At 33.3% G+C, this 24,490-nt stretch overlaps 1 long non-coding RNA gene across 1 annotated transcript; it reads right to left on the bottom strand.

Moving 5' to 3' along the window:
- Positions 1-8,628: 8,628 nt before the first annotated feature.
- LOC143633086 (uncharacterized) lies at positions 8,629-10,126 on the bottom strand. The gene is made up of 3 exons (XR_013153627.1): positions 9,870-10,126; positions 9,139-9,253; positions 8,629-8,838 (listed from the first exon to the last, which is right to left on the bottom strand). It is a non-coding gene; the product is annotated as an uncharacterized LOC143633086 (long non-coding RNA).
- Between the last annotated feature and the right edge of the window lie 14,364 nt (positions 10,127-24,490).

The following is a 24,490-nucleotide window of genomic DNA, read 5'->3' as shown; positions in this document are numbered from 1 at the left end:
TCTGGAAACCTAACACATGTGTGATCTTGTGGTGATTTTTGATGAATTAATTGATGAGTTGTGATCTGTGAATTAGAGTAATCTTTACTAGTAGAATTCTGTCTCGGTAAAGTTAGCTGCTGAACTTGGTGAAAATACATGAAAAGTGCTAATTGCTAGTTAATTGTTATGTTTTGACCAAATTGCCCTTGCGGGGAATAGTTGCTAAATATGTACACTATAAATACTTGACACGTAGATAGTCATTCACAACATGTAACGTATCACAAATGTGCTTGTTAAGTCACACACGATTCACAAACAAACACGAAACGTATCTTATGCTTAGGAATTATGTGCCGGGTCTAGAGACTCGATATTCGTTCCGATACTTAGAAAATCTCCTTGTTGTTTTAGAACGCTAGAGAGAGTTTTCTGTGACGCGCATCACTTGGTGATTTATTTTGGGAATTCTTCGCAAACAGTGAGTTTCACTTACCCCTTTAAACTGTTTTAAACGCTTTTCACTTGGGGGAGATAACATACTCCGAAAATGCATTTAAGATTTTGTTAGTAAATTATATATCACTTGTAAAGGCTAAGTGCTAAATGAAACAACTGAAGTCCTACACATCGAACCGGTTAATATTTGGATAATAGCGAGTCACTGTTGAGTAGTACTACTGGGTTTGACAAACCCCACCCAACGCTAAACTCGACTGGAGGTCGAGTGGGTGTAATTTTGGCTAACACATTACCATGGTCTGGATGACCTGGTGGCAAGGCACTTGATAAACAGTCAGCTTCGGTGTCGAACACTTAGTAATACTTGTTGTATAGGCTAGCTACCTATCGATATATAATTGATTTAACACTATCTGGTAACGCAAAACGCTGAACGCAAAACGCTGAACGCAAAACGTTAAACGCTTTATTTTATATAAACTTGTGAACTCACCACCCCGTTTTGACACTTTTAGTATGTTATTCTCAGGTAGCCGAGGCGGGCGCGCGGTATAGGATCATGCATTACTTGAAAACGCTTTTGTTTATGCAAACTGATTTTAAACTGTTGTTATGGGGTTTTAAGTCGTCCTGCGTGACGCAACTTTTATCTTTTGGTTTTTACGCTTCCGCACTTATTTTCATTTAAACGTTTTTATGGTTTGATTATAACTAATGATTCCGATCCTGTTAGTTCACACCCTCTGACGGTAAAACTCCGTTAGTGGATTTTGAGGGTGTGACATGAAGCCTTCCATTCAGACTTTTCACTTCTTTTTTGCTTTGTGGGGATTTGCTTTCAAGAACAGCCATGACTTTGTTGGGATTAGCTTTTATGCTTTGTTTTCCCACGATGTGCCCCAAAAACTTGCCTTCTTCGAACCCGAAAGAGCATTTTCCGGGGTTAAGCTTCATGTTGATCTTCCTTAAGTTTTGGAAGGTTTCTTGTATGTCTTCAAGCATTTGATGCTTGGTTTTGCTTTTGATTACCATATCATCAACATAAGCTTCCAGTTTTTTGCTAATTTGGCTAGCAAATGCTTTGTCGATCAAACGTTGGTAGGTTGCACCGGCATTTGTAGGCCAAAAGACATCTTTTGATAACAGAAAATACCCTTGTCCGTGTGAAATGCAGTTTTTTCTTCATCTTCCATTTTCATGAGAATTTGATGATAACCCTTGTAAGCGTCGAGAAAACACTTAAAAGGATGGCTGGTTAAAGAGTCAACCTTGAGGTCCATCTCGGGTAAGGGATAGCAATCCTTTGGACATGCTTTGTTTAAGTCTTTGAAGTCGATGCACATCCTCCAAGACTTGTCAGGCTTTCGAACCATGACTGGATTAGCCACCCAAGATTGATACTTGACCTCACATAGGATCCCAGCTTGTACAAGCTTTTCAACCTCTTGACATGCTGCCAAGCTTCTTTCAGGAGCTAGGCTCCGTTTCTTTTGGACAACAGGCTTGACATCGGGAGGTATTTTCAGCTCATGTTCTGCAATGCTTCGAGGGATGCCTGTCATGTCTTCCGGGCACCAAGCAAAGACATCGCTATAGTGTATCAACAGCTTTTCAAGGTGTGAGAGGGTTTCTTTGGAAAGGCTTGTGTTTACCCGTACATTTTGTTCAGGGTACTTGGGGTTTATGATTAAGCCTTGTTCCTCATCTTCATTTTTTGAACTTTCCCTCTCAACCATTTAAACCTCTTGGGTGGGTTGAAAGGTGCAATTCCCATGTTGGTGGGAAACTTCACAGCACCTTGACCAACCGAAATAGCCATGTTGAACACACATTGTCATGGCCTCTCTATGATTACATCATAGCTGGAAGGTGTGTCGATAACCACAAAAGTGAGTGGTTTGGTTTTCTTCATCTTGCCTTTACTAAAACAGACATCAAGGGTTAGTTGGCCTAAAGGCTTCAAGGGTATATCGGCGATACCTTTTATAGACGTCCCGGAGGGTTGAATCCTTGAACGCTCTTCCTTACTCAGCCGGTTGAAGAACCCTTCATACATGATCTCTGTGGCCGCCCCTGTGTCGATGTAGGCTTTGCTTGTGTTGAGTGTTCCCACGACCGCTACTACTACCAAAGGGTTTGAGAGTAAGTTACCTTGAGGAGGTGGGAAGCAGACGCATTGAAGCTCCCAAGCCTCCAAGCGTTGTCGTTTGTGGGGAACACCTTGGTCTATATTCACCATATTCACTTTTTTGATTTTTCTTTCAGCCATCTTGTCTTTGACCCCTTTCACCAAATGAGCCAATTCTCCAGACTTGACAGCTTCCTCAATTCTTCTCTTGAGTTGAAAGCAACTGTTAGTGTGGTGACCTTTTTCTTCGTGGAACTCACAGAACTGGGTGGAGCTTTCGTTCTTCTTGTTTTTGGGCAAGGTTCGAGGTTGGAAGTTGTGTTTCACTTCTTCGGTGGCAAGGATCTCCTGAGGGGTTTTGGTTAAGGCTGTGAAGGTCACAATCTTCTCCCTGCTTGGAGGGTTCCGACCTTCAGGCCTTCGTTGATCTGAGCTTCTTGGATATTTATCATAGGGATTGAAATTCCCTTTCTTTCAGTTGGGACTGTTGCCTCGCCAACTAGGGGCTCTTTTTCGTTGCTCTTTGAAATCAACGGCCTCTTCGCCTCGAATATGAGCCTCAGCTCGTTCAAGAGCTTCTTCAAGGGTTTTAGGTAGGAACTTGTTAAAGTCCCTTGTGAGGTGTTTGGAGGTGATGGCGTTCATGAAGCCTGCCACCCTCATTTTTTCGTCAGCCCCCACATATTGTAACCCTTCTTTTTTGTATCTTTCGATGAAGTCTCGAAGGCTCTCGTCATCTTTTTGCTTTATCTGAAAAATGACTGTGGCATCCTTGACGTACCTTCTTTGTTGTGAAAAGTTGGCCAAGAATCCTTTGCTCAGATCATCGAAGCTTCGAACGCTTTGAGCAGGAAGGTCGTTGAACCATATCCTGGCTGATCCGACAAGTGTTTGCATGAACATTAAAAAAAATTCAGCATGTGACCACTTTTCAATCCTGGCTGCACCTGTGAAAACCTGGAGGTGGTTCTCGGGATCCTCGGTCCCATCATATGTTTTTATATGAGGTGGCATCTTGATTTTTGTTTGAAAGTCATAATCGGCGATTTGTTGAGAAAAACAAGATAGGTTACCGGGCTTGTAGGGCTTCGCAAGGTCTTCGTCTAGCCTGGTAACGGGATTATGACTTATCGTTCCTTGGTGGGTACCCAACTCTTGGTTGATGATCTGGGTCCAAGGAAAATGTGCCATCATTTGAGCCATCATCTGAGGCATGAGGTTAAAGCCTTGAAGGCTTTCATGGGATGCTGTTGTTTGACTTGTTCCATGGGAGTGCTCATTGCAGCACTTCGAGCCAAGGGCAAGACCGACATAGCCTGCTCCCATGTAGAGGCTGTGGGAGGAACACTTGAAGCTGGTGACTACCATATTTGGTCGAGAGTGGTCTCGTGCCCAAGGGGTTGTGAAGTAAACAAGGGGAAACCCGTTGGGCTTGGCCTCCTATAGGTATAAGAAGATAGGTTAAAAGGTTGGCAGGTTACACTTGGACCAGCTTCAAAATAAGAAGCAGCCGGTTGTGAGCTGGTTAGAGGGGAAGGTGGACGTTCGAGCGACAACGAGGGCTCCGGATCGTCATAATCCAGCCTTATTCTTATCCCCTTTTCTCTTTCTTGGCTCACGTGTTGGTTAAGAAGATGTCTTAGTTGCAAGAAATGCGTGATACCCATTCCATCGTCAAGTCAACACGCTCCGGGGTGTTCGTGACTCCTGCATGAGGAGAAGGAACTCCGGATCGTGAAGGGGTTGGAGTTCGGAAAGGTGAAAACTCAAGGAACAAGGGTTCCGTCCGAGTTCTTCCCGGGGTGGAAAAAAGTGAGGTAGTCACTGGAGTTTCTTGGCCGGCACTTGGTATCAGTGTTCTTGACACTTAGTCGACTTCATCGGGAGATTCACCTTCTAGCATGATTTTATGAAAATGGAGCTACACTACCAGTCTTTAAGATAAAGTAAGCGGCGTAGCCCCACGGTGGGCGCCAACTTGTTGATACAACAAAGATAAGACCAATGATAGTGAAAGGACTGGTTAGGCTAACGGGCTTCAAGGGTTCAGGTTAACCTAACGTAGGTCGTGGTGTCCCTCTACGTTTGCAAAACGTAGAAGGAGGTTCACTAGTTTGTTGTTTGATTGTTACAGTTCACCAAGGATCCGGAACCGTGATGTTTGGAATCGGTTTTTGGATGATGTTCTTGGTGAAGCTATGAAATTATTGAAGTAAGAAAGAGATAAGCTAAGAGCATATTTCTCAAGGAAGAAGAGAAGATCAGGGAGAGTATGATATCTGCCCAGATCATGTTGTGTATGTTTATGGCTAAGTCATCTATTTATATGGAGGAGATGTAAGCCTTTTAGTCCAGTTAACTAAACTAGTTAGCCTCTAGTTTGCATAGAGAGTTGACCTTTATGGGCGGGAAGCTTTGGACCGTTGGTCCATGATTAAAATAATAATACTTTATCTGAGCATGTTTCCTGTTCCGAGGGAATAGTGATGTGAATAGTTATTTGACATCGTACTATAGCACGTGGGTACTGTTCACGCAGTTGTTTACATAAATTAGGCGGAAAACGAAACTTTTAACCTTTTAACATTTTCAACATTAATGTATGGAAACCATTTTATTAATTTTTTGGGCTACCCCGTCATCATTACCTAAGCAATATGTTTGTTTGCCGTTGAAGAAAAAACATGAATAACCTTTTTAACAATCTCTACCGTGTGGACCCTGTCAGAAGTTGTTAGACAACGTTTTCCCATATTGTGGGCCAATTGGAAGAATATAATGGTAATGTAATGATCTGTATTTTGTTCAATCCAGATTAGCAATATAAATATATAATATATCCCTTGTTACTAAAAAATATTAACTAACGTATATGGTTAATTCTGAAATAAAAGAATAATAAAACCAACATTTGATTTGGTAATCATCTCACATGATAATAATGATTTAGCTCCCTTTAGCTTATAGTCATAATAATGTTGACTTGTGCTATCAATAAAAAAAATGTATATCAATATGTTAAAGGAAACTTGGATTGTTCAATATTAGCGAGTTCTCTAATGAAACTTTTATTTAATATAGTTTTCATTACATAATTTGAATTATTTTTTTTTAGTAAAAATATATTGTCATCATATCTATACTATATATAATACACCAAACAAGGACAAATTAAGACACCCATTTTTAAGTAATTTACAACACTTAAAGCATGGTTTACATGTGTTAGTAAGGGTAAACATGTCTTTTAAACACAATCTATTCAACTTACAAATTTGGTCACTCATCTTTAACCATATTATGTTTTCAATTTAACTTGTAAACTAACTTCTCACCCATGATTTTTAAACGACTATAGCATTTTCATACGTTAATATTTTTATAAACAAATTGCACCATAAAAACGAGTATTTTATTCTCTTTAATTTGGATATGATATTGTTGTAATTTTTTTTCATTTTAAATAAATTAATATGTTACGTAGGGATGTTCAGTGTCGGTTTTGATGGTTTTTAAGTTAAACTTGTGAGTCCAACCGTTAATATTGATTGTTTTGTCGTCCAAAACAAAACTCAACCATTGAAAGTTGAAACCGAATCGTTACTAACGGCCTGGTTCCAATTTGGTTTCACAGTTTAAACTTTAATAATAAATTTAGTTTAAAATAATTAGTAATTTAAATGTACCATCAATTTTAACTAAACACCAATATAATATGATAGTTGATATGATCATAAATAAAAAATGATATTTTAGCCACATAAATGGTAAATATTAATGGAAGATCTAAGACGTGAAATAATAACAAAGATTACAAAATGAATCATATTGTAATTAGGTTAATTTACAGTCTTTTCTGGTTTCATATGGCTGGTTGCCGATATAAACTGCGAACCAACCGTTTACTATGTTTTGAAAATTTTGAAACCGACCAACAAACCGAAAGTAAAAAAGAAAAAGAAAAAAGAAGTCAAACCAATGACCGATTTAAACAATTTCAAGGTTTTAACCGAACTATAAACACTTATATTTGTACGTGATTAACAGGTCCAAACACCCGCTGCATCACGCGGACACCCGTCTAATGTTATTAATAAAGAACATCGTTCATTTTGAAACCAATAATATACTAAAAAACACGATAAATAGTTTAATCCTTGTAGAGTTTGCAACATAAGTCGACTAAATTGTATATGAATGTAAATATATTTAAGATTTGTTTTTAAGTAACATGATATTCTTTTCCTTTTCTTGTGTGATTGCATACATACTATAATGCTATGGGATATATACACATTATTATACTAATAAAATTCAGGAGATGGAAAATAAAATCAAAGAAATAGTGTAGACATAAATATATAGGGTTTAGATCAAATACAAATAAAATTAAAATTACTCTATGATAATTACTCTACTTGTATATATAATTACTCTACTTGATTCTCACTTTTACCACGTTAATTTCATTTGTACGTTAACCTTCCCCTAAATACAAATAAAATTAAAATTACTCTATGATAATTACTCTACTTGTATATATAATTACTCTACTTGATTCTCACGTTTACCACGTTAATTTCATTTGTACGTTAACCTTCCCCTAAATATATATATATATATATATAAACCATATTTTTTCATTTCTCTTCTTTTATTGAACCGTTTTCTTAATGTGGTTTCTAAAACTAAAACTGTCCCTGTAAACAAATAAGGGGAAAAGAAATTTAACCACCCACATTAGTCAAGAAAGAAGGTTGTTTAAAAGAAAATGCTTAAAACACATGTTCATTCTACCTCCGTATCCAATATCTTTAAGGAATTAATATCTTTAAGGAATTAAAACAGGAAAAAAAATATCTTTTACACTATATGTAGTAGTTTAAATTAAAAAGTGAAAAAACTCATGTCATGCATTACACATAGACATGAAGGCCTTATCGAACTAAACCTTAAAAATGTGTAAACATGCGTAATGGTTCAACTAACCGCTTTATTATAAAATATGTTTAAATTAAATAAATTAAAACATAAGTGGGTGATGTGCACTATTATTATTGGTTTAAAGAATTAATGCTAGATAAAATGTGGACAACGGGGGTTGCCCTTTTAGGTTGCTCACTATGGAGAGGCTTTAAAGTCCCTTCACATCATCATCACGTAAGAAATGTGGCTTCGAATCTCTTCTCCATAATGCCCCGTTGTGGTTTAAAGCCTTTTGGACGTCCCAATATATACATACATATGTATGTGTGTGTATGTATGAGAGGGAGAGAGAAAAACACAAGGCACCACCACCACCTTCCTTAGACGGCCATCGTTGTGAAGCCCCCCCCCCCTAAGCGCCCCTTGGAGGTGTCCATGGGGCCCCTAATAGCGGCCATAGCGTATGGTCTTAGTGCTCAAACACCATAATCTAGCGCCCAAATACCATAATGCCAAAAAATTAAAGTAATTTGAATAGGTTGTATTTGTTTAACAAACGTGAATTGATGATGTGGAGTGGGGCGCTAACCCACTACACTTGATCTTTGGTCGGGCTTCGTAACTCACTCAGCGTTGTTTTTTGTTCATGTTGAATCTTAAAACACTTGTTATAGTCATTAAATCTTTTTAAAGAAGTCTTTCAAAAGCCCTTAAATTTTATAGAGCTACAGACTCTTTCTTATATTCAACTAGATTTTTAACCGGCGCAACGGGCAATTATTTTTGGTCTTTAAAACATCAGTCGTGCGAAATGTAAACATAAAGTTGCTAGCTAAAGTTAAGTTTAATTACAGAAACTGTTGAGATAGTTGAAAGGGTAGTAGTATTTAGCATGGCTTCAATACCGACATTCTACTATGTTCTTGGTGGAGTGGTATACTCTGACCTCCCTAGAACCGTCATATTATTCAAAATGATGCGTCTACATGTCTTGTTGTTTGCTGCTGTTGTATTATTGCTTATGTGGGTTGCAAAAGCCTTTGTTTTGAGAAAATTGCAGCACCATGTCGGGCACACATGCATGTTAGTTGTATGTCAATAAAGGAAGATTTCTGTTGTCTGGACAAGTCCTTTTGTTGGATTCTTTCGCGGGTGTCGTTGGTGCAAGTTGTTTAGTCGGTAGCTTGATGCCAAGTGAAGTCGTAGGAGCTTCTGGTATACGTGTGACGACCGCGATGTTTGGGTATCTGTTGTCGTCACGCCGCTGCTGTGTACGATTTTTTGTTCATATCACATGTGTTTACCTCTGTTGTGGTTCCAATGCAGCTCACCTGCTGTCTCTATATCAGTCACACGATAGATATTAGTTTTTCTTTTAAATAACATCTAAATTTTTCAAAACTGAAAATGCAAGTGTGTTAAGTTTGGTTAGGCTATTTTTGTTCTTATTACAAACTAAATCGAAGCTGAATCAAATGTTATCACTTTAAACAAAACCATAAAACTAAACCGTGAGTTTATGTTATTTGCTTGTTTTTTTATTAGTTTGGTTGTCTCGATTTCATGAGCACACCTAGTTGTATCATTCAGATTGCTTTCAAAGCACAGTTGATTGTTGCGATTTGTGAATGTAAATGTACCGTTGTCTGGTTGTTGAACAGGTCCATTGTTGCAGCTATGGACAACACTTATTCTTTTGTTAGGAGTGATTAGCTGAAAAAATTTGGAGGGATTATGTATTGCAGCTCCTTATACCTACAAATGGTTAAAGCAAACGTGGTCTTGAGTAGAATTGCTAATAATATTTTTTTTCTTACGTTGTTTTGTTATTAGTAATATGTGTTAGGGTGATGCATCTCATGAACCTTTAGATGTGAATCTAAAACATGTAGTTGAATATGGTTGGTTATTAGACCTTTTAAGGAGAACATTCATCTAAGTGTACAATTACAAACAGAGAAAAATATTTGGATCACTTAAGAACATGTACATATTATTTGAGTTTCAATATTGAACCAACAGTTGAGCATTCACCAGAAAAATGACTCGTTTTGAAGCTCATTAAAAATGACCTGTTTGACTGCCAAAAATTGGCATGTTCTGAATCGCATAAAAAATCACTCTTTTAACCCGCATTAAGAACTATGTTACCCGTTTTCTACCCGTTAACCGTCCTTTTTATAGATTACGCTTTTGTTCAGGTGTATGAGATATCCACTTATTTCAGCACGGGCCGAAATAAACCATTTTATCTGTATTAAGAAATGATTGTTTTTACGCGTCTATATAATTCCTGATTAGACCCGCATAAGAAGTTAACGTATTGACCCGCATAAAAAGTTCACGTTCTTACCAGCATAAGAAATATTACCTGTTTCGATCCGTATTAAATAACAACTCGTTCGGAGCCATATCATAAATCTGAAGTAAGCACACTGTAACTGAAACTAACAAACATATCCGCAAACAACATCAATTGACAACATCAAGTTAGTTGCTAAACAATGATTAGACATCCTATACTTCTCTACCGAGTAAACAAAACCAAAAACTTAAATGTAACGTCATGCATCAATCCAAACCTATGCTAAGTAAACGATTCCCTTCCATAACTTTCTTTTGTAGGCATAAACATTTAGCAACAAAGTAAGCCGGAAAAAACTAATCTATAGTAAACCTCAGTTTTCACCAGCAAATTTGACAGGCAACATCTGTTGCATATGTTCATCTATAAACCTTATTTTTAGTTAGACCAGTTAAACCCTAATTGTATTAACTAATTTAAACTCCCAATTACACCAAAAAAATGCACATTAGCGTTCTAGATTTCCCAAACATAAAGCAAAATTCATAAATTAGGGAAATTAACAAACCTGGTTTTAAGATTAGTTTGAAGCTGTGAGAGATCTGACAAAAGGAGCATTACAATCATGATAACAAAAATCTCAACACCTAGAGTCAGGAGGAGTAAACTTATTTGATAGCAGCAAAGATTAAAGTAAAGTCATACCTTAATAGTAATATATTGCATTCACAAACCTCTATCTCATCCTTCCCAGCCATTGCCTCATCTTACTGTCAAAACAAACCACAAAAACTCATCAACAAACTGGCTGATTCATGAAATGGATAGATGGAAAGCAACTACCAAAATTGAATGAAAATAATCATAGATTAATCAATCTATAGACAACCCAAAATATCTTTAGGATCAAATTAGGGTTGCGTGGAATAAGAAGACCATACATTAACATACATGTGGAGACGACCATAAATTTCAGATATCGATTTACGGTTCATTCAGGATAAAAAGTGTGGATTGATGCTGAGCAGAGGCTACATGTAGCTTCAATTAAACTGCAGGTGGTTCGTGGCTGGATCTAATGGCGACAGCGAAAATTGCAGGTGTCACGGTGGTGTGCATAGGAAGAAGCATATGGACTGACATGATTGGTGCGGCGCATATTAGCATTTCATTACTAAACGGAACTGTGGCGCCAAACTTTACAATTATACTATATGATACTAACGCCGGTAATGATTCTAAATTGTATAAATGCAAGTATCTTATAAAAAAAAGATCTAGATAAGGCCAAATCCATCTTCCAAAATATAAAATAAATTAAGACGTAATGACAAATTAATAGTAAGAAAAGTCAGGTTTATTATAATAATAATAACAATTGTAGTAAGTATTAACCAACCATACCAAATCACATTCCAGTTTATTTTGATTCTGACGACATCAGTTTAAGATTCTAAATCACAATTTTGCAATTCATGTAAACCCATGTACAATCAAACAAGTAAACTCAACAGTTAATAATACATTATTAATCAAGTCAATCAATACAAACTCTTTGGTACTTAGTCTCTGTGGAAGAAACAGAGTCTTCACAAGACACCCTTTTCTTATTAATCTCAAAACGATTATTCAACGACGGCGATGGAATCTGGCACGTGTTCATCGGCGGTGGCGGCTGCCGCCAATCCGGCAGTTGTCCAGCAAGCAGAAGGTTCTGCAACAACGGCCCTGCTTTCACCACTGCTTCTAGAAACTTCCCCTGTTCTGGAAACTGAACCGGGTTTTCGACGCTTTCTTCGCAATCAGAAGACGAAATTGAATGGGTTTTATTATAATGGAATTGGTGTTGGAGAAGGAGTTTGTCAAGGAGGAGGGATTGGAACTTGTTTTGGGCTTCGTTTCGTTCGTTAATCGCCTCGTTGAGATGATTTTCGAGCCGGGTTAATCGGATATCGCGTTCTTGAATTCGGGTTCTTGTGGCTTCAAGCTCCATTGTTGTTAGCCAAAGGGAGTGGGTTAAGTCTTCTATGCTCTGTATCAATTTAAGATATAAATTACAATAATGATGATGAATTTGAAATTTGAAGTAAAAATATGGCTAAAGTTGTGACCTTTTCTTTGTGATGATCCATGAGCTTGTGTGAAGATTGTAATTCAAGAACAAGGGGAACATGAACATTTGTGTTCAACTGTTAAGAGTTGAGTGAAGTGGTAGTGGGCTTTATAAAGACTGATTTTTGGCACTAAAAGTGATTACAATGATTATTATTTTTTTTTTTAAGTTTTTAACTACTAAAACTTTTTTCAGCGTATTTTACACGTTACTCATCTTACCATCCCATAAATGTTTCATTAATTAATAATTTTATGAGAATTCCAAATCAATTATAATTTCTTAAAAAATAAATGAAGACTTTTCCGTTTTTATGGTTAAGTTAAAATAACACATTCAATCCATTTTCTTTCCTGTTCAGGAAAAATTATGGTTTTTATTTATTGTGATTTCAGTTTAATGGCTAAAGTCATTGTTTTATAAATATAAGTGTTATTATGATGATCAATGCCTAATATGAATTAAATTTGTATTATAAGTTTTAATGTACTATGTGTGTGTAAGGGTAAGTTCATGTACGAAAGGAAATTAACGTACATAAAACATGAAGCTACTAGAATGTGTCATGTGACACGTGGGCGAGATATATGCGTACGCAATCAGTACGAAGAATTCAAAAATTGAAAACTTATAAATAATTTCGCAACATATATTTATAATTGCGTTTCTTATATGCACAACATATCGATACTCTTTGATTTAAAAAAGAAGTCAATTATCTTTATGTACAATGACACCACTTATGATTTCGTTATTCTAATAATATATTATAAAGCTTTATAAACTTAATATAATATTGCAATGTTCTTATTTTTATCTAAGCTTCGATAAATATCTTGTTCAAAATCGAATGATTCAGTTGTTACCTAAACTTTTAATGTATAGTGTTTTATAAAGGTCATTGACATGGCTTCATAGGAACCCCCCCCCCCCCCCCCCCCCCCCCCTCACTTGAAACAAGGTTTTTGACTTTCGGTTCAAAATTTATAGGCACATGTCTTATTAAAATGAATTGTTCGGTTAAGTATCAAAATAGAATATTGGTACAAATCTGGTTATTTTTTATTTAAATTTTGCTTTGTTCGACCTTCCAAGTTTCCGAGTTATGAGTTTTATTCGTATCGGTATATAATTAAATGGTTTCCAAAATTCTTTTGAGCACTTAGGTTTTCTCTTTCGATTGCAATTGTGAGTGCCCGCGCCACAACATAACAAACTTTTACCGAGTGAATTCCCGTCGAAGTAGCATTGTATGATCTCACAAGTTTAATTAAAAGTAGTCATTAAAAAAATATTAAAAATAAATATAATTTTTGCATTCTTAAAACAAATTCCAATTTGTGTTTGTGAGTGGATCCAGCGCTAAACGCGGGAGTAAAGATGACTTTGACGACGTATTGTCTACTACGGATATTGTAATTCTACAGCATTTTTAATCAATTTTAGATAACTTAAAATTGCTTAAAGTAACAATATCAAAAGAAATGATAAACTATGGTTAGTTATATAAAAAAATGTTGGTACTTTATTTTTGATAGAATTGCAAAATAATATGTCCTTATGATATATATATATGTCATATTATAAATTTAGAAATATGATCAAATATATTTTATTCTTAACATAAAAACAGTGATAAATTTATTTTGTTATAATTAGATTTATTTTTATAGGTGTTTGCTGTTAGTTTTTGTTTGTATTTACTAATTTTCGATTGTGAGACGTTATAAGTATTTGCTGATTTATATTATGTTATTAATATTTGATTTTTTTTATTTTGTTGTTATATGTAGTAGCTGTTATTATATTGTTCTTGATTTTAATTCTTTTGTTGTAATTTTTAGGTTTTTTTCTTTGTTATTTTAAATCATTGTTTATGTAAATAGATATTGTAGTTGGTATTATTTCTTATGTTCTCACTTTGTTATAAATTACTATTATTTCATACGTTCTCATGTTAAGATTAAAATGTACATGAATCTTCTTTTATAAATTTATACCCATGACCTATATAAAATCCATAATATTCTTATGATATGAGTATAGCATATTTACATATTTTCTTATTGGTAAACAATACTTTTATCTGAAATGGCCCTATGTACAATGTATATGAGAGGACTTAACTGAAATACTTAGCATCTAATAGCTTAAATGACTAAAAACAATATAAAAATTCATATAAATAGCAGTAATTGAAAGTCATTTTTATAAAGGATCAATTCCATAACTTTACCTTTTGATCATTGGAAGAAAGAATAAAAACCGATCTTTTTGAACTTGTAAGTTGTAATCAATAATTCAATACTACTATTTGAACGACTAAATCAACATAAGTCTTTATCCGTGAAAAAAAAGTGGGCTAACTATTCTACTATTAGTCAGCCACATGATATGAACTTGTATGATGAAAATCAACCCTATAAAATTAATAATTATGTTTTCAAATTAGTATAATGTGAAATCAAGAAAAATAATTTTTTCTGTTTATTACTCTGAAAGAAAATATGAATAAGTTTGTCTCTTGCCGTATTTGTTAACTTTTATGACCATGTACTTTTCCCTCTAGTATTCTTATTTATCCAGATAAGTTACCATTATTTAACCCTTTGTTTTACAGTTTTACTACAAAGGAATAGTAAATAGAGATTGTTTAGTCCAACCCAACACAGCTAGAAAAATTTGTAAATCAAGTTAATGTGCATCGAAACATTGAAACATAATGATTAATGAATATATAAAAAAAATTCTTAACTCTGTCAGTGTTTTATATTACCAAAAAAAGAAAAAAAAAAAGAGCAAGAATTGTAGTATTGTACCAACGAAAGTTACAAAGCCCGTCAACCCATGTATAAACTCAAACTTGCCATCTTATGGGTTTATGGCTTTATGTGGCATACTATTGCAATTTGTGCACAAAGATTAGCCTAAAATGCGTTTCTATGGATTGTGATAACTCACAAGTCACAACCAGTGTTTTTAGAACAGACTAAATCGAACCAGCCGGACCTGAAACTTGTTTGGTTAAACCTATTTAACCATTCCTCATTTGAACAATGATTATTGGTCGAACCGACAAACCAGCATCACTTGATTCTAGTATTTTTATTTCTTACTTCAAAATATCATTTTATGATTCATTCATTACTCAAGTCTCAAAATTTATTTTAGTTTTAATAATGTATTAAAATTGCATATTTACACCAAAACATAATATATTGCTTTGTAGTAGATAAGCCTTTTAAGCCCAACTGCCCAAGCTCCACAATTTTGTGAGAAATTAGTTGAACCAAAACCCAAGCCTGTCTATTTTCTGTAAAGCCCAGTAAACCCAACTTCCAAAAGTTTTAAAATTGGAATTTATACTGCTCACTATTTATATTTATTTCGTTTTTACAATAACAGTTCAATACAAACTGTTTGTAATTACTAAAAAAATGAAATTGGTTAAATAACTGGACTCAAATTTACCAAGTAATATTTACTTTGAGTTGTTATGGTAAGATGGGCCTTCTTTCGTTGTATTTTAACTTCTAAGAATGTTTGGAACAAGCCCAACCACTCAACACAACGGAATGAACGGATAGCTCGTCTTACGTTTATAACGGTTAATTCATAAGATTATAAATTAATAAATCATGTGTTGAAAATTTTGAACGATCACATTAAATATATATCTTTTACACCCAACTTGGTAACAAAAATTTGAACTTTTATATCAATCAACGAAAGTTTTTATAAATCTATACATCTTTTATATAGCAATCTTGAAACTATGCCCCCCTTTGATTTGAGTTACTCAAACTTAACTGAGCATTAGCATGGTTGGTACTTGTGCTTTGCATATATTGTATTATTGGTCTTCAACATTTAATAATTACACACTTAATCCTAATAGTGTAGTATTATTAGAGCATTCACAACCTAACCACTAAATTTTGTGAGTGGTGTTTATTATAATTTATGTAGTGGTTCAGGGTGTCGTGAGCAGATAAAAAAGAAAATACAGTGATGAGCATGTATATTTGAACAACTACTTTTCACCCACTATATTTTTTTAACTTTTGTTGAAATTGGTTGTGAGTGAAAAAGATAGCAAAGAGTAATGCCAAATGTATAAAAAAATATTATTTAATTGAAAAATAAAGAGACAATATAAAGTATTTAGTGTAATTTTGAATTTAAAGATAGTTGAAGAGATGAGAATGTTCTAAGGTGGTCAAGATTTACAACTATTAGAAATAAGTGTGTAATTATTACATGTTGAAGACCAACGGTGCATTATTTGCAAAGTACACGGACCAACTAAGTAATTAACTCAACTTTATAAATTAAAGCTTATCCTTTTAGTAAAACAAACTCTTAAATAGCAAATTTTGTTTAGATTTCATAAACATTTTTCGAGTGACTCAAACTTCCAAATATATGAAATCCAATCTATTAGTTAAAAGTGATAGTTAAACATAAATGCTATCCCCCCAATTGTTTTCTTTAATTTTATTTCATACGTCTATATTAAAATACTAGTTTTTATCCCCCGTGTTACAAGGATTGTTTTATATTGTTTATTATAATATTTATTTATTTTTTGAATTTATATTTTTTTTATTGTATGAAAGTTAATAACGCACTTATGATTTGATGATAAATTGTTTCACAAATAAATGAGATATTATAACTCAGTTTAAAAGCTATATGGTTTTGATTAGACCCAAGACCCGTTTATTTTTTTACTATAAAATTGATTTTTTAATTATAAATAATATTTATGAAAGTTAATAATATACTTATGGTTTGATGAGAACCAAGACCCGTTTATTTTTTATTAAAATTGGTTTTTTAATTTAAATAATATATATATTTTTTTAAAAAAAATAAATAAGATATTAATTTTTTGTATATCCTATTTTATAGGATTTTTACTTCAATAATTTGGTGAGAATAATTTTTAATTTAATGAGATGTTATAACCCGTTTAAGGAATATCTGGTTTTGTAAAACCCATACCCATGATTTCGGGTCAAATGCATGAGAAGCCTCCATTTAAAAATCAAGCAAATCTGGTAACTCCAAAAAAAGGGGGGCAACCACATCGCGACACGTAAGATTTTTATGTTTTCGTTTATATATATTATAGATACTTTTTTAAATAAAAAAAATTAATTGCAAATTTATTTCTATTTAAAAACCTTCTATATATGAACCCAGTCCCTGCATATTAAAATATACTTTTAACATTCACTTATCAATTTCAATATATAATACTTCTTATAATTAAAATACATCATCATAGATTCATAGATATTTACTTTGTATAGATTAAAACTTATATTTTTTACTTTCATGCACGGTAAAGAGAAGGCACGACAAAAACGAAGTAGACAAAACGTAAGTTTATATATTTTAAAAAAATATACATTAGATTCATTATTTCCCAATATTGCTCAATAAATAGCAAAGCCACTTAAGAAACCGTTCAATCAATTTCTCTATCAAGTCCCACACACAACAATGATTAAAAAGAATTGTCATTAAAAATTTCCTAGAAATATAAATATCGATAAATTATCAAGTGTATTTTTTGTGTAGAAAATTGATGAAGTATTTTTTTTATTACTTTTTGACCTTTCAAATTTAGGGGCCAAATTAAAAGCCTTTGCTATAAATGCATGTATATTTCTTTTAGAAGACACGCAATCTTTATGTCTTGTTCTTGAGTTTTTTAATTAAGGAAAGAAAAAGAAAGGAGAATGAAGGATAAGAAATGGAATGGAAGGGAAGAAAATTTTTTTTAATTAGGTGTGTTCTTGAGTTGAAAGAAAATTAAAGGAAAGGAAATGATAACTATTTATCTTTAGAATTAAGCCCAATTTTTAGAGGATAATTTATTGAAAAAAAATCAATTTAATTCTTACTAACTCCTCATACTCCTTTCATTTTTATCCTAGAAAAAACTCAAGAACACCCATTTTTTAATTATCCTTAATTTTTCTTTCCCTTTCTTCCTTTAAAAAAACTCAAAAACAAGATGTTAATGTTTATCACCAAAATTTAACCTTCATCATTTGAAAAGAAACATTTCTATCCAATACATGGTAACACTAGGCCAAGTGCCTTTGATAAATGAAACATCTTAGAAGGATCATTAATTAGATCTAAGATTCAGAAACTTAAATCATTGTCGATTATTTCTACAATATTATTTCACGATCTGTAACATAGCCTAAAGCTATTATTAGTAAATACCTCTTGTATTTATATAATATATTTTCATGGGTATCCAAAACAACCAAGCTGACACAGATGCTATCACTAGTAGAAACATTATCCCACCATTTTTTTCTGAACGTCTAGAAAAATTTGTAGCCCTATATTGTGAAACTATGAGATATTTTGACTAATTACAACGTGTTAGTTTGTAAATTATTTAACATATTGGTGTGTGGTCCTTTCACTTCCTTCCAATAATCATTACTTTGGCGTTTTGGATTTTTTAAAGGACTATTCTTTTAAAACGTGTGAACTCGATATAATTCTGTGATGGGCGTGAATATTGATGTCCATAATTTTTTGTGTTGGAGAAATTCCCATGTTTAATATATGTTGAATTCAAGTTAAACAATGTTTTGACACTCATTTATGATGTTCAATTGTTTATTTAGTTATATAATGTCAAACCTAATATACTTGATACCAGTTACTGAACCAGAAAGTTTTTAATGGAGGGTCAATATAAACATATATATGTGTGCATTATTTTATGACTGGTCCAAATAGCAAACTAAGATATTAATTTAATTAATTGAAAACATTAAATCCAATAAACTAACAAATTAAAATAAATAAAAACAACTCACTTAAAAAAATAATAACTATAAAATATTTCATGTCATACGATAAATGAAAATCAAGTTTTTTTAATAGGAAAATATCTCTTTAAAGTCTGTGTGGTGTCAGGTGTGCACACATTAGAGTAGTTACTAGACTAGTAGACATTAAACTAATTTTTATTGGTTGGATATAAATGTAAAAGAAAAAGATAAAACTAAACTAAGCTAAACCTAGTGATAAGACAATAATACCCCTTTCTTCTTCAAATAACCACTGCATCTTCTCTGCTACCTCTTCGTCAACTAATTTATTCCTCTTTTCTTTGTTTACTTTAGATGATTCAACTACTCTTATTCTTAACTAGTAATCTCAAGGATCAAATTACAAAGATCTATTAAATGGATGATATCCCGTGTTGACCCCCCTGTAGTTCCGTCCCTGCGTGATACTAAGGTGATGAGGGTACGCTTTATGAAGAAGCTTTCGAATGTTATACTTGGCTAGTTATATCCATATTTCATTATTCGTTTGAATATCAATTCCATGCAAACCGGAGACGTTTTAAATTAGTTTTATTTGTACAAATACTACCTTTTAAGTAAAACAAGGTTTATTTAGAAGATTATTATATTTTGTTTCATATCATATATATGTACTATGCTAAAACTCGTGTATCACCCGTATTGAATAACAAGTATTCAATAATCAATAGTAAAGATTTATAACTTATATAGTTTGGACCAATTGGAGTGTCTATTGTTTTACAGTAACTATACTCCATTTAAACACTTTTTCTTTAAGATACATACGTAAAATTACTAAAATCACAAAATAAATAAATCATATAATAAAGTGAAAGAATGAATAATTGAAACATAAATACAAAAGTAAGTTTTTTTCAAGTCATAAATATTTTAGTAGAAGGTAAAGTGTAAGGTATAAATAGAATTTTGTTGTTAAAAAATAGTGTATTTTAGAACAAAAGAAAAATCAAAATTGGTTGATTTTTGTGATTTTCCATATTTTCTTGGTACTATAAAGATGACATGTTTCAGTACTCTTATTTATTATATAGAGTATATAATATAGAATCCAGAATATAGAATAGAATACACATAGATAGAAGTATAAATTTTTATTGCAAAAACGTTATATTTCCATAATTAAGGAAAGTTGTTATGTATTCGTGTATCACGTTGTGAAAGGAATACATTTATGGATAAGATGCATGTGAACGCAATATCATACCGTTGCGAATATTAACAGAACGTCACTTTTGGAAAATGAAATGGTTCTGCTGAGTGGGCCAGCCCTAGAATATCGGATTACCTATATGTTGTTTATTGTAGGAGTGAGTAGGCTAACCATAACAGGTAACCTTAATGGGTCGAAGCTCATCAAACCAGACTCAATATAGACCCAATTCAACACTATTGACCCAATTTAACACTATGGACCAAACTTTATAAGGAGCTTGAGTGTCCAAAAGGTGCACAGAATACCCAATTTCGAACCCGACCAGGTGTATCCAACACCCGAAACCAGTTACTACATGTACCCAATCTGCGAGTACGACCAGGTTCTAAGTTTCTTCCCAAAAATCATACCCGGACCCGCCAGAAACAGTTCCACCTTTATCCGATCAAAACCTGACCCGACCTACCTGAAAACCGAAAAAAACCCGGAAATCCCGATCAAGTACCCGACCTAGTTTTAACTTCACTCAAGGTTTTTAATTTTAATTTTTTTGTAGTTCGATTTTTGTTGTTAATTTTAAGTCTTCCTTATCCTTGCATTGAGGACAATGCAAAATTTAAGTGTAGGGATATGATATTTGAGTCATAGTTTAAATTTAACTTTAGTTATAAAAATATATAAAATAAAAAAAATTGAAAAATGTTTTAAAAATGTCCCTTGAATATAGTTTTTGCGTGAAAGTGGAAGATGATGATAATTATCGGAAATTGGTTTTTCAAACTACTAATAATATTAGATAATATAAAAGAAAACGCACTTAACTTGGGATATGTCGGTAGGCTCAGCCTTGAGAATGAAAGGGCAATTTGATAAAATGGGTAAAACGGATATCTTTTGTGGGTAAAGCGTTTTGTCCGTGGAAGATAAGTAATGAAAGGTCGGGTCATACTCAAGCCTCAATTCTTGGTATGAAATGTGAATGTTAAAAATATTATGAATTTTAAATTTGAATACTTTATCATATGATGCTTGGGTAGGTTTAACGTAAGAGTATGCCAAATAGCCGGTGATATAAATCTTAAACTGCTTAGTTTTAGTGTTTTACACTTCATTGACGTATGAATTTATAACCTTAATTCTTGTATTGATGGGATGCCTCGGGTCTAGAGACCACGGGTCTGTATGCAGTCTATTCATTTGGGTATTCACAATTCCTAAGTGGGTTGTGAATATTTAAAATAAAGCTAAAAAAGAGCAAACCCTAGTCTTTGTCTAGATTAGCTTCTAGACTCCGCATTTATTTAGTTAAATAGGTTGATTTTCATGTGTATAGCCAACAAAAATCTAAGAATAAGAATGTATAGGCTTTTGAGTATGAAGAGTCCTAGTCTCAAATCTCAACTTACACAAGTACAAGTTTAAAACCCACAGTAGTCTAAGGGTGTTTGGGATTCCTTATTTTACCTCGTTATAGCTAATAATTTATAGGTTATTAGTTATAAGGTGTTTGAGAAAATTATGTTTTGTAAGTGTATAAATCATAAGTTACAACTCTGAAATATATAACTTATGACTTAAATAAGTCATAAGGTGGTAAAATAAATAATCCCAAACACCCCCTTAGCAAATCAACAGTTTAATTGTTTCCATCGTGAAGATAATGACACTTGTAGAAGAGAATGGATTAGGGCTGTCACTTTTACCCGAAACCCAAAACCTAACCCGAGAAAACACGTATCCAAACCCGAGAAAAGACTAACCCGAACCCGAACCGAAGTAATTCGGGTTGGTTCTCGGGTTTGATTTATAAGTTTCGGGTCAACCAGAATAACTCGAATAAACTTTTAGTTTTAAAATTAAATATTTTTTTTAGGTATAATAGGCTTAGTCTTAGCCACTAATGTTATCAAAATTTTGTCATAATCAATTGTTGTCGTTACAACTATTATATATCGATTGTTTATTGTTAATTTACGATTTTCGTTTATTACTAATAGTAACCGTAATCGGACAACCAAATCACGTCTGACTGAAAACGGTTATGGTTCGAGTTATACTCTTCTTTTGGATTATTTTATCAAGTTATGTTAGTTTATAATTTGATTATTTGCTTACGAGTAGAGAATAATATGTTATTTTAATTTTAGCATTGTCATTTTTAAAATTTTTTTGTTTTTTTTTCTAGGATACTCGAAACCCGATTAACCCAACCTGAAAAAACCCGAACCCAAATTACCCGAACCCGAAAAACCCGTGAGAGATTTGGGTTGGGTTTCGGGTCAAGATTTAAAACTTTGAAACTTGAAGAACCCGACCCGAAAAACCTGAAACCCGAAAAACGAACCTGAAGAACACCCCTAGAATGGATGCAAGTCTTAAGACTGTTTTCACCGTTTTTATGAATTAATACGATTATGATAACTGTTATTGACTTATTTTGTAAAGAGTCCACCCTCTATTAGATACGCTTTGCCTTTCATATAGCAATATCAGACAAAAAAAATAAGGGTCCTAACATTCATACACCTAATTTTAATTTTGACACCCTTCATACTATAGACGTGTGACCTATACGCGATGCAACATATAGTTTTCACAATTTCCAATGACTTGCGTTCTCGGACATGCCTGATAATTAGATGATTTTAAGCCACATACATTTATGGGTTCAATTGTTTTAAACAAAAATTTCCTTTAAATATTATTTTGAAAGTGGATCGATATTGGTTTTTGCATGTATGTCGAGAAGATGGACGATCTTGCAAATTACGAGTTTCTTAAGATCAAGGCCCTGGCCCGACATAGTCAGGGTCGTTGTCTTTCTTTTTCCTCGTTCATATGTATTATTTCTTATGTACACACTGATGTTATGTATACATACAATTTCGGGTATTTATATATGTTAATGTTTGTTTACAACGTTTAGTTTGTTTGGTTGTGTGTTTGCATTATATTTATGTTTCGATTAATTAACATAGTTATCACTTTATAAACTTGCTAAAACAATATGTATTTTATAAAAAATGTTTATAATATCTAAAAAAGATGTCTTCTCAAACACCGCATAAAGGCCTATACTCTTCGTATACTTATGCCTATATTTGAAACTTAAAATTTCATGGGTGGTGTATGAATCAATACTCTTATGTATAACTCAGCCACGTGAACAAACTGACATTTTAAGGTTAAAGTTTATACGTCCTTTATAGACCTATACAATACGTATATAGCACAAATAACCGTAAGGACATAAGGTGTTAGAATAAAAAAAAAGACAAAATGACAAAATACGTCCTTTATGTTTGCACGGTTTTTCAATGAACGTCATTTGGCCAAACATATAGCAGAAATCATGCTTTATGTTTCAAATCTATTTCACGTCACGTCCTTTGACACTAACCCCGTTAATTTTTGTCATTTTGTCTAAAAAAATATCAAAAAATGAGTTTCATAAACTCACATACCACCTACCCTCAAACAAATTAAACGCTAGCATACACCCCACCCGACATTGGAAAACCGGGCCTACCTTGCAGTTGTACAACTCACTATACACATGGCGTATGAGTGGGCACAACATATCCAACGTGTCCATGAGTGACATTAAAGAAAAATCCAATATTTATTCTCTCTGACCTTACCTACAATTAAATAATTAATGTCATAGTAATATCACAAATATTACTGAACCAATATATTCTTGATAAAAAAAACAAAATCCTTGTAGCATGTAGTATGATTATCGCCTTTTCAGTCCGTTTTTCAATTGTTCATTTTACATTTATATATAAAAATGTTAGGTAATATGCACAGTCGGCTCAACCTACTTTCGTTCAAACATACATTCTCTTAAACATAGTTTCACTCGGCCGTTGTTTCACGTGGCCATAGTTTCACCCGGACACGGTTTATCGGTCATGGTATCACTTGAACATAGTTACGCTAGGACATAGTTTCACCCGGCCATATAGTTTCAATAAGACATAGTAACCAAAAGACGATCTTTTTTAAACATGCATCTATGAAAAATAATAACAGAAAAGCACTAGTGGGAAATGTGTTGGAATCTTTGAATAAAAGAATGGACAATGGAAAACAGGAATTTACAAATTACTGTGAAGGTAGGCTGGCAGCCAAGTGAGGCTGAAACAAATCATCAAACAGGATAATGACACTAGGGTGGTACCATCCACATACACTATGATATATCATTTCCCTGCTTGCATAGTTTTAGGTATTTGTACGTTCCGTCTTGGTAATACCAGTATTGTTAATCTAGTTCGGTACCACAAAATACCAATACCGAGTTCACAAAAACAAATACCAGTTTCGGTACCATTTGGATTGGTACGACTTGATATATACCCGTATGCGGTGACAAAATCTCATCTCTGATTTATATATTATCTAAATGACTAATGATATATTTTTAACATTTAATAAATTTTACTGTTATAAACAATAGTAACAAAAGGAAACCGAGAAATAAAATTTAGGCATTCACAACAATTAGACTCTATAGCAAATATGTAAATTACTTCCACTT

Source organism: Bidens hawaiensis, unplaced genomic scaffold (assembly GCF_021521415.1).
Source record: "Bidens hawaiensis isolate Kalapana, Puna unplaced genomic scaffold, B.hawaiensis_p1.1 tig00006617_1, whole genome shotgun sequence".
NCBI classification, from domain to species: Eukaryota; Viridiplantae; Streptophyta; class Magnoliopsida; order Asterales; family Asteraceae; genus Bidens; species Bidens hawaiensis.
This window is presented reverse-complemented; position numbering and strand designations above follow the sequence as displayed.